General features: G+C 30.4%; 1 protein-coding gene across 3 annotated transcripts in view; it reads left to right on the top strand.

The window, feature by feature from the left end:
* LOC118190329 (uncharacterized) overlaps positions 1-13749 on the top strand; it is a 315144-nt gene that overhangs the window by 157418 nt on the left and 143977 nt on the right. Inside the window, exon 1 of one of the 3 annotated variants that reach the window (XM_035361034.2) lies at positions 8670-8818. The exons of the other annotated variants lie outside the window; for them this stretch is intronic. The gene's annotated coding sequence lies outside the window, so the exon portion shown is untranslated. Of the gene's footprint in view, positions 1-8669; positions 8819-13749 lie in introns of those variants that run through there. 3 annotated transcript variants of the gene reach the window in all.

Here is a 13749-nt window from a genome sequence, read left to right on the forward strand (position 1 = left end):
GCATGAATACAGTGCAGATATGAGTAAGTTTTAAGTATCGTATATTTTAAGTCATTAACTGTTATTGTTAACGTATTAATGAAAAGAGAAATACCAAATTAATTTATAAAATTCTTAGTATAAACAGTATTAGGCGAATAAATGGTTCGGCAAGACAATAAGAATTATGAGAGTATTTGTTAATATCTTGTTCTGAACTTTCAGAAATATTTTTTTCAACAACAAACAAAAAAGCGTTATGGCATACAAATTATTCTTTAAACTTATATATATTTTGTAATTAATGAAGGAAGAGAAATGCGCATCTAAGTTGCGTAATTTAAGCAAATAGATTAAATTGCCGATTATAACAGGTTTTCATTGCGAGAAGTTGAGACCGCTTTCTATAATTCTGAACAGCCCTTGTAAACTTGGGTATCATGAAAAGATGGCCCAAATTTTGCAATGATAAGAAGAATTGAGCCTGCTGGTGCGTAAAATTCGCTTCTAGTAAATCTGCTGCAGAGCAGAAATGTGATAAAAGTGTCTGCATAGTTTGAGATTCCGTTCCATTGCAGTTTTACAAACTGCTTGTTTAGGAAGTCCAAACTACAGTGCGTGCGCAGGAAGTTGAATACCTCATTGATAGGTAAATTGTCTCGACTGGCATGTCACTTCTTGATAAGAAACGGAAAATCCTACTTACGGAATGTATGTTATCGCATGTACATCACAGCTACAATCCGGTGACGCGCGGCATTTAATCATTTTTATTTTATATTATCTCTGAGAACGTAGCAATTATGCAAATTTTAAATGTTAGCTAGAACGCCATGATATTCAGAGACTGAGACTGTTTTGGAAATGATTTAATTCTACGTGCATTGTAAAACAAAGGAATCTGAATTTAAGGAGTTCGGAATGGGTCAAAAAAAGTATCAAGATCATTTCGTAATTTTCTTATCCTCTGTCTTTGTCCTCATCTAGGACTAATATTTTTGCGGAACTTAATCAAATATTAAGGTTTTATGGTAATGCATTTCAAACTTAATGCATATTTTATATTAAATATCTTTAAGAATGAGCGTATTTTTGGTAATTATTTTGGAAACACTAAGCTACTTTGTACATAGCTCGCTATTTTGAATTTAAAATTTAATAACATCTGCTACTGTATGGTGTTTATTAAACTATGACTGGTGTTAATATGATTTTTTATGCAGTAGATTGTATTGCAATTGTTACAAAATGTCTACAGTTAATAACTTTTGCTATATCTTTCTCTTTACGAAATGCAAAGCAGGAAAAATTCGAAACACCCAACTTTTTTATAAAGTTGGGTGTTGTTTTTTTATAAAGTTGTGTCGTTCTGCCAATATAATAGGAATATGATTATATGTGTGAAGACAGGTGTTAAATTGTTACGTTTACGTGACTTCTTTCTGAAATTGGGCGGTAAGTTATTTTGCTGTTTCAGACACACATTCTAATACTGGAAATGATATTATGTCATAGTTGCAGAGACCAAAGTCAATATGTTATTTTCTTTCAAAGAAAAGCAGGCATATGCAGAATAATAATAATTTTATCGAATCAATGTTGAAACTCTTTCAAAATGAATGATTTAACTGGAAGTGAATTTTAGAGCTTGTGCGAAATTTGCCAATTATCGGTCGCAAATGTGAGACAGGAAGATTTACGTGCAATTAATGCGCACTGAGTGTGAGAATGCTGCACCACGAACGCATGCAAAAAGGAGGAAGAAAATACCTTATAAATTTAATTTAATTTTTTCGTATGCAGTAATATTTTCTGACAGATTAAAACTATCATCTGAGAATTTTAAGGAATCCAATTCTTTCAACTGTTAAACTTTTCACATTAATTTTAGCAGCTATAGTGTTAACCGCATTATATTAAAGATTATCATTTGTACTTTTCACATTGACTGAGCTGACTTTCTCATAAAATACTATAAAGTTCTATTGTTAAATTAAATAAAATATATTTTATGGTATTAATTTTATGTTATGTGAGCCTGTAAAATATTATGAGATTACATAGCATAGCAAATTTTCTTTTTTAATAATTTAAATAAGTTACTATCTAAATTATTGTTATTAGTTAACTAAAAGAATATTTTAGAAGATAGTCATCTACCCAGAGATTACAAATTGTTTGCTTAATATGTAGTGGTGGGTTGGGTTATTTCTACTCGATGATCATAATGGTACTGTGTCAAACACGATTTTTCTAAAGGTTTTCCAAAATTTATAATAAAATTTAATGCCCCTTTTTAGATAACCGATGTATAGACTTAAAAGTTAATTAAAATTAAGTTATTTCTTAGCGTTTTTCGTAATAGAAAAAGATCTTTCATGAAAGATGCAATGCATCCAGGAATTTATTAATCATGAAATAAAAACAAAGATAATTAATAATAAATGCATACAGTAAACCTAGCAACCGAGAAATATGATGATATCAGAAATTATTAAAAGATATGATACTGAATTCGGAAGCATGATCTTTAACAAAAGAAGTAATATTCAATGGTTAAAAAACGCTCTTGGTGGTGCAAAAATACGTTTGTGAATGCCATATTTGACGTTTCACCAGTGAAAGTTAAAGTAGCGATTCGTCAAACTTGCTATTCTAATATTCTTCTAAGTAATATTTGCTGCAGAAATGATTGCTCGTATTACTACTGCGAATAAACTGTTTAATTACATTTATTTTCAAAAGCGAGATTTCAGATGCGATTATTTTAGATTGAAGTAACTTATTAGATTAATGACCTAAAATTCTGAATAAATATATCATTATGTAGAAATTTCGATACTGAGAATTTACATTAATGTTCGGTTGGAGGGAAGATGTGCGACAGAAATAAAACAATAACAGAAATAATTGCATTTAACTAAATAAAAATTGCATTATACACTTCTTAACTTGAAATACATTTTTAAACCAATTATATTCAGGAAATATACATTTTCAACACCGTTATTTTTAGATCGAAATTACCATTTAATTGGTCACTGTTTTATATAATACATTATACACAGATTTTCCGCATTCAGTAAAACGTTTATAAAAACTGATCGTTGAACATAAGAAACTCATCGGCGCATTGAAAGGCAATGGAGCGTGATTGTAACTTCTGGAATGATTTTCTCACCTTTCTTTTCCCTCTCTCTCTTTTTCCAATCAAGAATTCCAGCACAATTTTGGACAGTTCAAAGTTCAGTCTTTCAGTTTGGATTCTAGAGTTCTATTTTCTAGTTTGGAATAATGTTCTTTTACAATGCATTTTTAAGGAAAACAGCATAAAAGTTATTTAAATATAAAACTACTCTAATATTATAACCCAAATTTTAAAGGTAATAAGAAAATTAGAAGTTCTGATATTTATTCTACATTCGCGAAAAGTCGAATATTAGGAAAATCCGCTACCTTTAAGCTTCTACCGAAAATCTAGTCATAACCATTCTTCTCAACCGTTCGTTATTGTTTTGCAATAGAAGTCCCAGTTAACTTATAGAAGTACGGAATCACCATCAAATTACGTCTATACAAAAAAGTATTCATCTATAATCTGAAGAGAATGCGAGAATAATAAACTTCATAAGATATAATCTCAAATAGTGCGGAACGATTCCATTCTAAGAATACAGCTTTCTTTTTCTCTTTAACCTGCTTCTTTGGTCAGTGATAATAAAACAAAAATGAAGTTGATAGGGAAATGACTTTTGAATTGAACACATTAAAGTTGTTCCAAAAAACTCTGGTATCAGGATGACCTTGCATTTGTTTACAAGACCGTTCCAGTTCTATTACCTACCTAGAAACAGTGATAATGCCACTTTTTATTGAGCTCCAGACATTTACGTCGCGCCCTTGAAAATGACCCCGCCATATGTCACACCTGTACAGGCGGAATTAAAAAAAATAAGCAGGAAAGCGGAAAAAGAACTTGGTCACTGCCGAGATGCCGAGGAACGATTAGGCATTTGCGTGGAAATCGGATGAAATCTGCAACTAATTTCTCTCTTATAAATTTTCAGTCATGTATAAAGTATGTCATTGATGATACATACAGCGCGTTTCGAAAAAAGCATATTTACGGATTTGTAGTAGAACACAGAATTATTCGGAAGGTGTTCAAAAGTTGAATGCGTATCGTGAAGATCCGTGCAAGTAAGTGCATTTGACACAAATAAAATTTACGCAGCCTTCTCCTTGGTTTCTGCATATAGTATGTACAATGAAACCTCTCTCAAAAGATAATCCACATTTCCAGATGATTTTGATCCTTTATGAAAATGTTCGCTTCAGACAACATAATTATCACTGATATTAAATATATTTATTCAATTATATTTCATAAATACTTGTCACTTTCAGAGATGATTGTCTTAAGGACATAATCCCCACGAATGATTTCGCTTCATATTCATTTTTACTAGCCAAATAATGCTTATTTAATAATAAGGTAAACAATATTTATTTAAACTCTAAAAATCGAAAAGACAGAACCAATGATTTTTCTCTTTGTTTATGGAAAGGAAATGCTCCCTCGAAACAGATCCACGTTTGGTCCAGGCTTTCATGTCGCGCCGGTGAAAATGACTTCTGATGTATTATGAACAGTCACTAACTGCTTCAGAACTGCTTGACTTAGCATATCACTATACTTCCAAACTACAGCACCAGATGGTATTACAGGTCTCTCACACACGCACGTTCTCGTTGAAAATGCAACTTTTTTGGAAGTGTTGCATGAATATCTAATGCCACTGTTAGTCAGCTATGTTCATGATGGGCATTTGCCTTTGCCACAAGACGAAGCATCTTCTCATTGCATGGTCTGCCTTCACATCCAGACAGATGAAGCATATCCTCCACTTAGATTTTGAAAATGATTGAGTGTATGTACGATTAGTACCAACTAATATTTATGAATTTCGTACCAGAACTACGGGTCCCTTTAATGGAAAATATGTTAGATACACTCTGCCGCATGTAGCAAAAAAGTGATTTCAAATGGTAATCTACAAAATTACTGGAAATTTTCGTACGGAACTTTAAATGTTTATATTGAAATTACAGTAGTTATTCGGCTTCCATGTTATTAAAAAGAATATAATACAATGAAACCTCGGTTTACGTGACCAGTTACTTCCTGAAGGCCATTCATCAACCGAAACTTTCGTAAAAGGAAACAGTTTCTCCCTTGGAATTACATTAAAATGGATTGATTCGTTTCTGGACCACTGATAGTTGCTTATTTAAACTTTACAAGTATACTTTATAACACGTTTATAACCCCAAAACCAATGGAAATCATTAAATATTACAATGAAATAAAATAAATAAATGATATTTAATAGATTAAAAAAAACTATACTTTAATTTTACTGATTTCCAAAATTTTGTCCTCGGTATTTATTGTTGTCTGTTGTCGCTGAAATTCCTTATGCTGTAGTTTTCTATTGCTTTATCACAGAGATCTCATTAGAAGAAAACTTTGCTTCATACCCCACTTTGCACAAATTTCATGAATTAAAGAGTTAGAATCATCTCTTCTTTCCTCATCTTTCGAAGACGTTTTCTTCATAATAGCATTCCGTTGCTACTTTTGAAGTTGTAGTTCTTTCTTTTTGAGATAATTTTTGAGATCATCTAGTAACTTCTTCAAATCTTCATTGCTAACTTCCTAGTCCATCGTTTTGTCTAGAAAGACATTATTATGGATAACAAAGACATTATCAGGGATAACAGAAAAGGTCCTAAGTGTCAAAGCGCTCAGAGTGTCTGTCTGCAACCCAAACTGGCCATAATTTTCTCCGGGCTGAATTCATATTTATAAGTTACTTGCCGCAAGGCTTTGTTAAGTTAAGGAATGAAAAATACTGGAATGATGTTTTCAAAAGTTTGTAAGTGTTTATTATATGGAATACGTTACCTCAAAGTACCTTTGAAAATCATATATTACAGTTCTAAGTGTTCGTAACTCAAAACATCTTCGTCATCCGAGGTATTTTTTCCTCAGATACTCTGTCTGTGAAGTGAAGAGCTCACGATCCGAGATTTCACTGTAGTAGGAAAGTGATGGCGAAAACTAGTTAAAGAATTAATAAAGAAGAAAAATCTTTCTTTTAACGCATCAAATAATTCATATTTACTTAACAGCACCTATGAGAATTTCTGAAGCGAAATATTTTCAAAAATTACTTCTGGGAAATATTGCTTAAATAAAAAACATTTTACGTTCACTGTTAAATCATTATTTATAAACTGTAGGTAGCTTTAAACCTTATTTCTTTATAGTTTAAACCTTATTTCTTTATAGTTTAAAGGCCCACCAACGGTCGAGCGGTAATGTCGCTGAACACTGGTAGTACGGTCAGAGGTTCGAATCCCGCAAACTGCATGGGCGTTTTCGTGGTTTTCCCCATGTGTAACGTGTATATGAGCCAGTTTCACTTAGAAAGTCCTCCACGAAGGCATCCCTCCCTTAAGGCAGATAGCCCTCGAGTGCTTTGCTTTAATCTAATATAACCAAACCAAACCGTTATAGTTTAAATAATTTACTTAATTAGTTCGTCTTTACGAAATCTTTACAATCCGAATGATAATATTTTAAATAAAGCGAATAATAGCGACGTTGGAAACATCCTTAGCTCAGTTTCCAAAAATTTTGGACCGTTAATGCAATGCCCGGAGCAATGACCTCGCCGGCACTCGAATCTCGGACCTCTCGAATGCGCTTACCATTACACTAAGAAGGCGGGAGAAATACCTTATATACTCTCTCTTTTAAAGGGCGAGTGGGGATTAGGGGACCCAGCCGAAAAATCCTGGTGGTGGAGAATCAGCATTTACCCCCATTTTGGTTTTTAGTTCGGGCGCCATTGTAGTGTCATTAGAATTTTTGAAGTGGGAGACATGAAAAAAAATGAGCAATGCCCTCGCCGGGACTATATCCTCGGACTCTCGAATACGCGCGGAGTGTGCTGACCATTACACCGCGAAGGCAGGCTATGATCACGGGAGAAATACCTATAGTACGCTACCATAGACATATGCGTAGCCCAATAAAGCCACTGAAAATGAAATGTAAGCCATTTAATTTATCTTATATCCAATTTTCCATGGTATTGCCACTCAGCGAAACGTAATGTCTTTAAATTTATCTTTCGATGTAATCAGCCTGTAATTTTTACTTAACAAAGCGAACGGAAACTAATTTTAAATTCCTTTTAAAACTATTTAAATTCCTTAATGCAATTTAAGTCATCAATTTTTAATAATAACCAATTTATATAAATTAAAATACATTAAAGTATGTTATTGTAACAAACAAAAGACGCTCCTCAAAATGTACATAATGAAACTTAATGTAAGTTACGTACCTTACACAGAATCTTTTATTATCATCATTACAAATTTCACCTTGCAGTACATACTAAGCGATGCAGAATTAGTAGCATATTTTAAAAGATAACAGTACAGCGATTGTCAAAATTTAATGAAAATTATACATAATCAGTACAAAAATGTTTAGGTTGTTTGGGAATCCTTAATATTAAGCTCTTTTATTTTCTTATCAAAACTTTAATTCTATCTTTCCAAACTATCATGAATTGAATAACAAATTGATCGAAAAAAAACTTATCCTTTTTTCCTTCTCAGGCAAAAAACGTTTCATTAAAATTTGGAATTCGTTTTGCGTTAAAATAGCTAGCATACTTTGACCTGAAGGAAAATGTTTTGATTACTTATCTTCTAGACAAATATGCCAACATTTAGTGTTTTTAAATTTCATTTAAATTTAAAGATGCTAATTAAATACACCATATAAATTTTCTAACTCTGCGTTTAAAAAATAATAATTAAAAAAAGCACCTCTTGATGTTCCTTTTTTAAACATCCTGTCTGATTATACTTGATAAAAGAGGCGTAAAAATTTCTAGAGTAATATTTCTGTAATTTCCTTTTTAGAAAGATTTTAATTTTTTTTTTTTTTTTTTTTTTTTTCCGTTTTAAAAACATCTTTTGAATAGAGGAACATCTGAAGATGCATTTGAAAAACACTTTATAAATTATAATTTCCTTCGATTAGAAGAAAGGAGTCTTTTGCGATTTATAAAAAAATTGCGATTTATTAAAAAAAACTCTTTAGTTTTTCAGAAATGCACTAAGCTGTTACTAAAGTTCGCGCGCCCAGTACTATGTATTCAGTTTTTGTAAATTTTGACATACTTAATATTAATGAAATCATTTAAGAATCGCATTTATCTTTTCGGCGGAAAACAGCTGAAGTCCAAATACAAAATAGAATTCTATGTGACAGATGTATTCCATGTTAACCTTCTAAACAAGTCGACATCAACAAACAGAACTTCTGAATGGATATTTATTTATTAACGATGTTGTTCACTTTCGCCCGTGGAAAAATAATAGAAATCCATAACTTCTTCAGAACTGCGTGATTTAGCACTGCGCGTCTTGTCTTCTTTGCCAGATTTCCATTGTGGAATCCTGTCCTCTGGCACCCGCTATTTCATAGGATTCCTCCTTTCACTTTGTCTTTATGATCCATTGTGTGCAGATTCTTTATTTTTTGTTCGCCTGCTACTGGTAAGGTCTAAAGAGAAGAAGTGGTTGATTCAGCCGCTTATACTGCCATTGACCATGAACATGGATATCTGACATTTCTTCGAGTTAGGTTGTGGTACATATGTGACTCTTTATTTCAACAAGCGGTTGAAAAGAAGACATAGCGTAGTTGGTGTTGCGCGTTCCAGGGAATTAGATAAATCTTGTTAACAAGGTTCGTATCCCTTTTCTGTGCTTCTATTTTGTGAAAAAATTTTTTAACATTTTATATGCTGCTTGTAAGGTATGTATTCAAGTACACCGTCTTTAATTTGTATCACTAAAACTTATTTTCCTTTACGTAATGAATATTTTTGTATAAAAATTTCGAAAATGTTTTGCCATTTGCCAGCTCAGAAGCAAACATAGCGTTGCAATGTGTAACTATTAGCCAAAGAAATTTGTATTTTATGCGCAAATTGTTAGCGAAATTGTATTTAATATAAATGCGCTCAAAATGAAATTTCCTACTTCTTTTGGATTAAACTGAATAATTTATTCCATGCAATTTACATACACGCCAACAATGGTATTTACGCAATGATTCAAACTTTTATAAAAGAGATATAAATAGCTGCACTAAAACATTTCTCAGTTATATAGTATTTTGATCAATATATAAAATCCTTTACTAATATTAATTCAGAAAATATTTTTAAAATTTTTTTCTCAAAAGAAATCATTTAGTCGAATATTCTAGTACTTTTATTTTCAGATTTATTTCTTTTGCAGTTTGAAATTATTAATTCTAACTAATAAAAAATCATTCGATAACAATTAATATGAACTACTAAGGACTAGTCAATACTTGATTTTGCTTTTATAAGATTGTGTTTCTATTTTAATAACTGCATTTGGCTGGCAATTTCGAATTTAATTTTATGTTTGGATTACAGTGACGATTTTATGATAATAATAGTATTTTAATGACTTATTTATTCATATGATTTTAATTTCTAACAAAAAATATTTTACTAGCAAATATTAGATCTTTAAGTTAAGTAATCGGAAGTCTTTTGAATAAAAACTATACTTACAAGTGTATATACAAGCACATAAATAAATAGAGTAAATAAATCATTTTTGATGCAACTGCTTGAATAATTAAACTGAATAATTAAACATTTGCATTGTTTAGAAAGTGGTCTGTATGTTTCAGAATAACAAAGATGACCTTCCCAGGATGTATATTAGCTTTATTTTTGATGTAAAAGGTATACTTCAGCACCTATACATTCAGCTTATACCTATACATTCTACACAGTATGATATAAAAGAATATGTAACTAGATATGAAAGTTTGTGGCATCCAATTTTCTGTTCAGTCAAAACATTTGATTTCTTTAAAATTTAATATTTGATTACAGAAAAATTTATGTAACTATTTCATCCTTTTTAAGGCCGATTATTTCCACCTAAAAATAACTTTAAGTAAATTAACTATAAAAGTAATTTACTTAAAGTTATTTTTAAGTCCTTGTTTTTTAGTCTGGCTTCTACCCTGTTACTTTTTTTTTCCAAATCTCGTCTTCTGCGTCTAATAGTGGTCTCTGTCTTCGTTTTCAAGAGGAAATGAATGAGAAGAAATAATCCTGCAATGAAAAAGCAGCATTCCAGAGCTTTTCAATTGTCTCTCTTTGTATGATTATTTTTTCTTTCCTTCGTTGCTTCTTGAAGCCTTGGGGTGCGTCTTAAGGCACAAGATCTTCAAACCCGTTTCTCTTTTGTCGTTAAGAAAGATCAGCAGTTCTTATCCTAAGCACAGATGGGGATAAAGTGCAAGTGAAGTATAAAACATTCTCTAAGAACGAGTTTCTAAGGGTCTTAAAGAGCACATTTCTTCTAGCGACTGGATAAAAGAATTGCTATTTAAAGACACACGAGCAGTTTTATTTTCATGCATTCCAATTTATCAGGCTCCTTTATTTCACTTCAAAATGTTTTTGTTTACTTCATTAGAATAATTACTACGACTCTGTACTGTCGGAAAGAAAAGTTTCAGCTCTTTCCAGATCCAGAAAAGCTCCAGATCTTTCACACTGAACACCGTTCTAAACTCTTGTTACTATAGATTAAAGGATGGATGTGCCAGGTAGATTTAAGATTCATTTAGTTCAGCGAGATGATTTTAAACAGGAAATCTCTTTAATTTCGGAATGAAATTTGTCAGAGGAATGGTAAATAAAAATATCACCTAAATGCTTTTCCTTCATTATTTGTTTTCAAGCTATGCATTACTTTTACAAATGAGTTTCATCATAAAGTTTATTTTTTCCTTATAATTTATAGCTGAGTTTTCTATGGAAAATACGAGATGCGATGTAAATAAAACTGAATTTTATAACCTCAAAAACGTTTAACTTGAGAAGAAATTTTTGTGAAATATATGTAATTTTATTTTACATATTCATATTTGTTTTTGAAGGGCACAGTTTCCTTCACAAAGCGTAACTTAAGCTCTTCGTAGCTCATATCGCACTTAAACTTCCAAATCGCTTCCAGAATGTATCTAAGCTTTGCGAAATATCGGTTAAAATAATCAGACTATAAGTATCATTATTTCGCTATGAATTACAATTAAGCTACCATATTTATGTAATCATTCTGATTTAAAGCTAAAGTACTTCTCGGAATAAAAGTTTTCAGATTCAGATTTAAATCTTCATACATCTGAAGAAAAATAATACCTTTACACAAAACTGTTGCATCTCTTTCATACCACTAGCTTGTGCTGTATTCTTTTGCACACTAATATATAGGAATTTGAGAGGAAACAATCTGCGAGTAAAGTAACCTTCATTTTCTATTTATGATATTAATTTTGTTAATATTGATTAATACTGTTATGCAGGAAGTGGAAACAATTTTAGCATAAATCTACTTTTAATGTAATGTAATATATTTTGATTGTTTCATTCATCGAACATTAGATTTTATCTTTAACTGATGCTTTCATCATGCAGTTTTGAATTAACGCTTCATTATTCGCATATCCTGCAAATTATGTTACATTTTCTAAATGGAAAAAAAACTATATGTATATTTTGCCTTTAATTTGAATGATCTACTACAGAATATTGAAAAGGTTTTTTTAAATGATTCAGTCATTAGTAATATGAAATTTACAAATAAATAACTTACCTTCAAGAAAGGATTTTGTACAGTTAATAAGTGCATAATATAATTATAATCATAATAGTGCATATAATAATTATAATCATGAAAGTTTTTATTTTGATTTTTTTAGAAAATATTGTAAATGAAACACGTCTTATATCATATAAAATTTTACATTATCAAATCAAAAAAAAAAAAAAAAAAAAGTGAGGGGGGGATTTAAAAACGTCTCATTTTTCTTTTCGCTTGAGAAAACAAGAAATCACTTAGGTTATTCATATTTGTTAAAGTTACGTAAGGCATATAATATTCTTTAATACTGTTTTTTATCTATTTTTTGGATAGTGCTTCGTAAAACGTAAATGGAGATTAAAATAAGTTTTCTGAAACTTCTTTATTGTTATTAGACCAACAAAATGTACGTTATAAAAGTAGAAAAGAAATTTCCATATCTATGTTTCTCGTAGTCCGTTTTATGAGAAAAAGTTGGGTGTCATTTTAAAAATAAAAGGAAAGACTTAATTTAAATTATCTTTGAAAGTGCAATGAATTACAGCTATGACATTTTTGTAAACTGCATACTGCTGTAAATATCCGTTAGGTAAATTGTTTTTTTAAGATAAAGTAAAACAAAGTGAATACATTTATTAATAAAAACTTAATTGGAACATTTAAAGATAAAGATTGTTTGATCGCACATAATGATGTTTTATTTTTCTTCAAATCCTAATCAATGCATAAATCTTATTCAAACAAAAGTTCCCTTCCAGTTACTGATACTTCTCTATTTCCCCTCTTTTCTTGATGTACGTGGTATAAAGAGATATATTAGTTTCAAACATTAAGCATTGAAACATTACTTTTGGTTAACTGTTGCTCTTAATTAACTGTCAAATTTTGAAACAGTAGTTTTACTGTCAAGCTTTAAAATAATGAGTTCACTCTTATTAAGATTGTATGAAAGAGTAAAAGGTGTAATGTTTCTTCTAAAATTGATTGTGAAATCTGTATTTTTGATGCATCTTTGCTCACATAATAACTCATTACAGACAGCCTTTTTTATAAATTTCTATGACATTGTAAGCATAACTGAATTGTAAATAAAAAGCTTGAAGACAGTAATTAAGGAAATGTTTGAATATACTTCCTGAAGACATTTTGAACTACTCTTTTAATATATTCAGTTTCATCTGCTTACCATGTTTGTTGACTTGTGACAATAGAATTTCAGTGTATTTGATTCGTGATTTTAAAATAGCGCATTTTTTTATGTTTAAATAAACGAAATTTTTTTAACTACTGTTGAAATTGGGAGCATCATAGAGTTTGCTGTAATCCATTATGCTTGTAAATCATGCCATAAAAAGTATGTGAGTTTTCCCTTTGTCATTATTACATTTCATTATTTTTCTTTACATAGGAGCACGGCATGGGAATAATAAATTGGTTTCTGCCAAAATTTCTCACTTCTGTTAATATTCTTAAATTTTCAATTGAGGTGCATATGTGCAAAAGGTTGTCCATCATTTTTTATCTTGATCATTTTGAAAGAATATACTTATCCAACATGATTCCAGATTTTATATATGTAGTGTTATCTTTTTAATAGGTAATATTTTCAGCATTGAATAACAAGATAAAATGACATTCAGTTTTGTTTATGCGGAACAAATTATAGATATTTATTTTTTCGTTCCTTTTCTGCGATTTTAACAGCTTATCAAAAAATTTCAAACACTATAAGCGGTTAGATTTTCTGGAAAATACGAACATTTTACTTCTTATCATTTCTATTCAATTGCAAAAATAATATAAAAATATTCCATAACTGTTGTAAATTCATGTTAATCTTAAAAAGTTGATTACGTTCTTACCTAATCCTCTTTTATTTATTTTTATTGTGACTGATTATTTTTCAAAGAGTTTATATGATCAGTATTTTAAACATTTCAAAGTACAATTGATTTCATCAATTTCTTTTCCAACTGC

Source organism: Stegodyphus dumicola, chromosome 6, assembly GCF_044657685.1.
Source record: "Stegodyphus dumicola isolate Sdum_Otavi_A_Nest chromosome 6, ASM4465768v1".
In the NCBI taxonomy this organism is placed as follows: Eukaryota; Metazoa; Arthropoda; class Arachnida; order Araneae; family Eresidae; genus Stegodyphus; species Stegodyphus dumicola.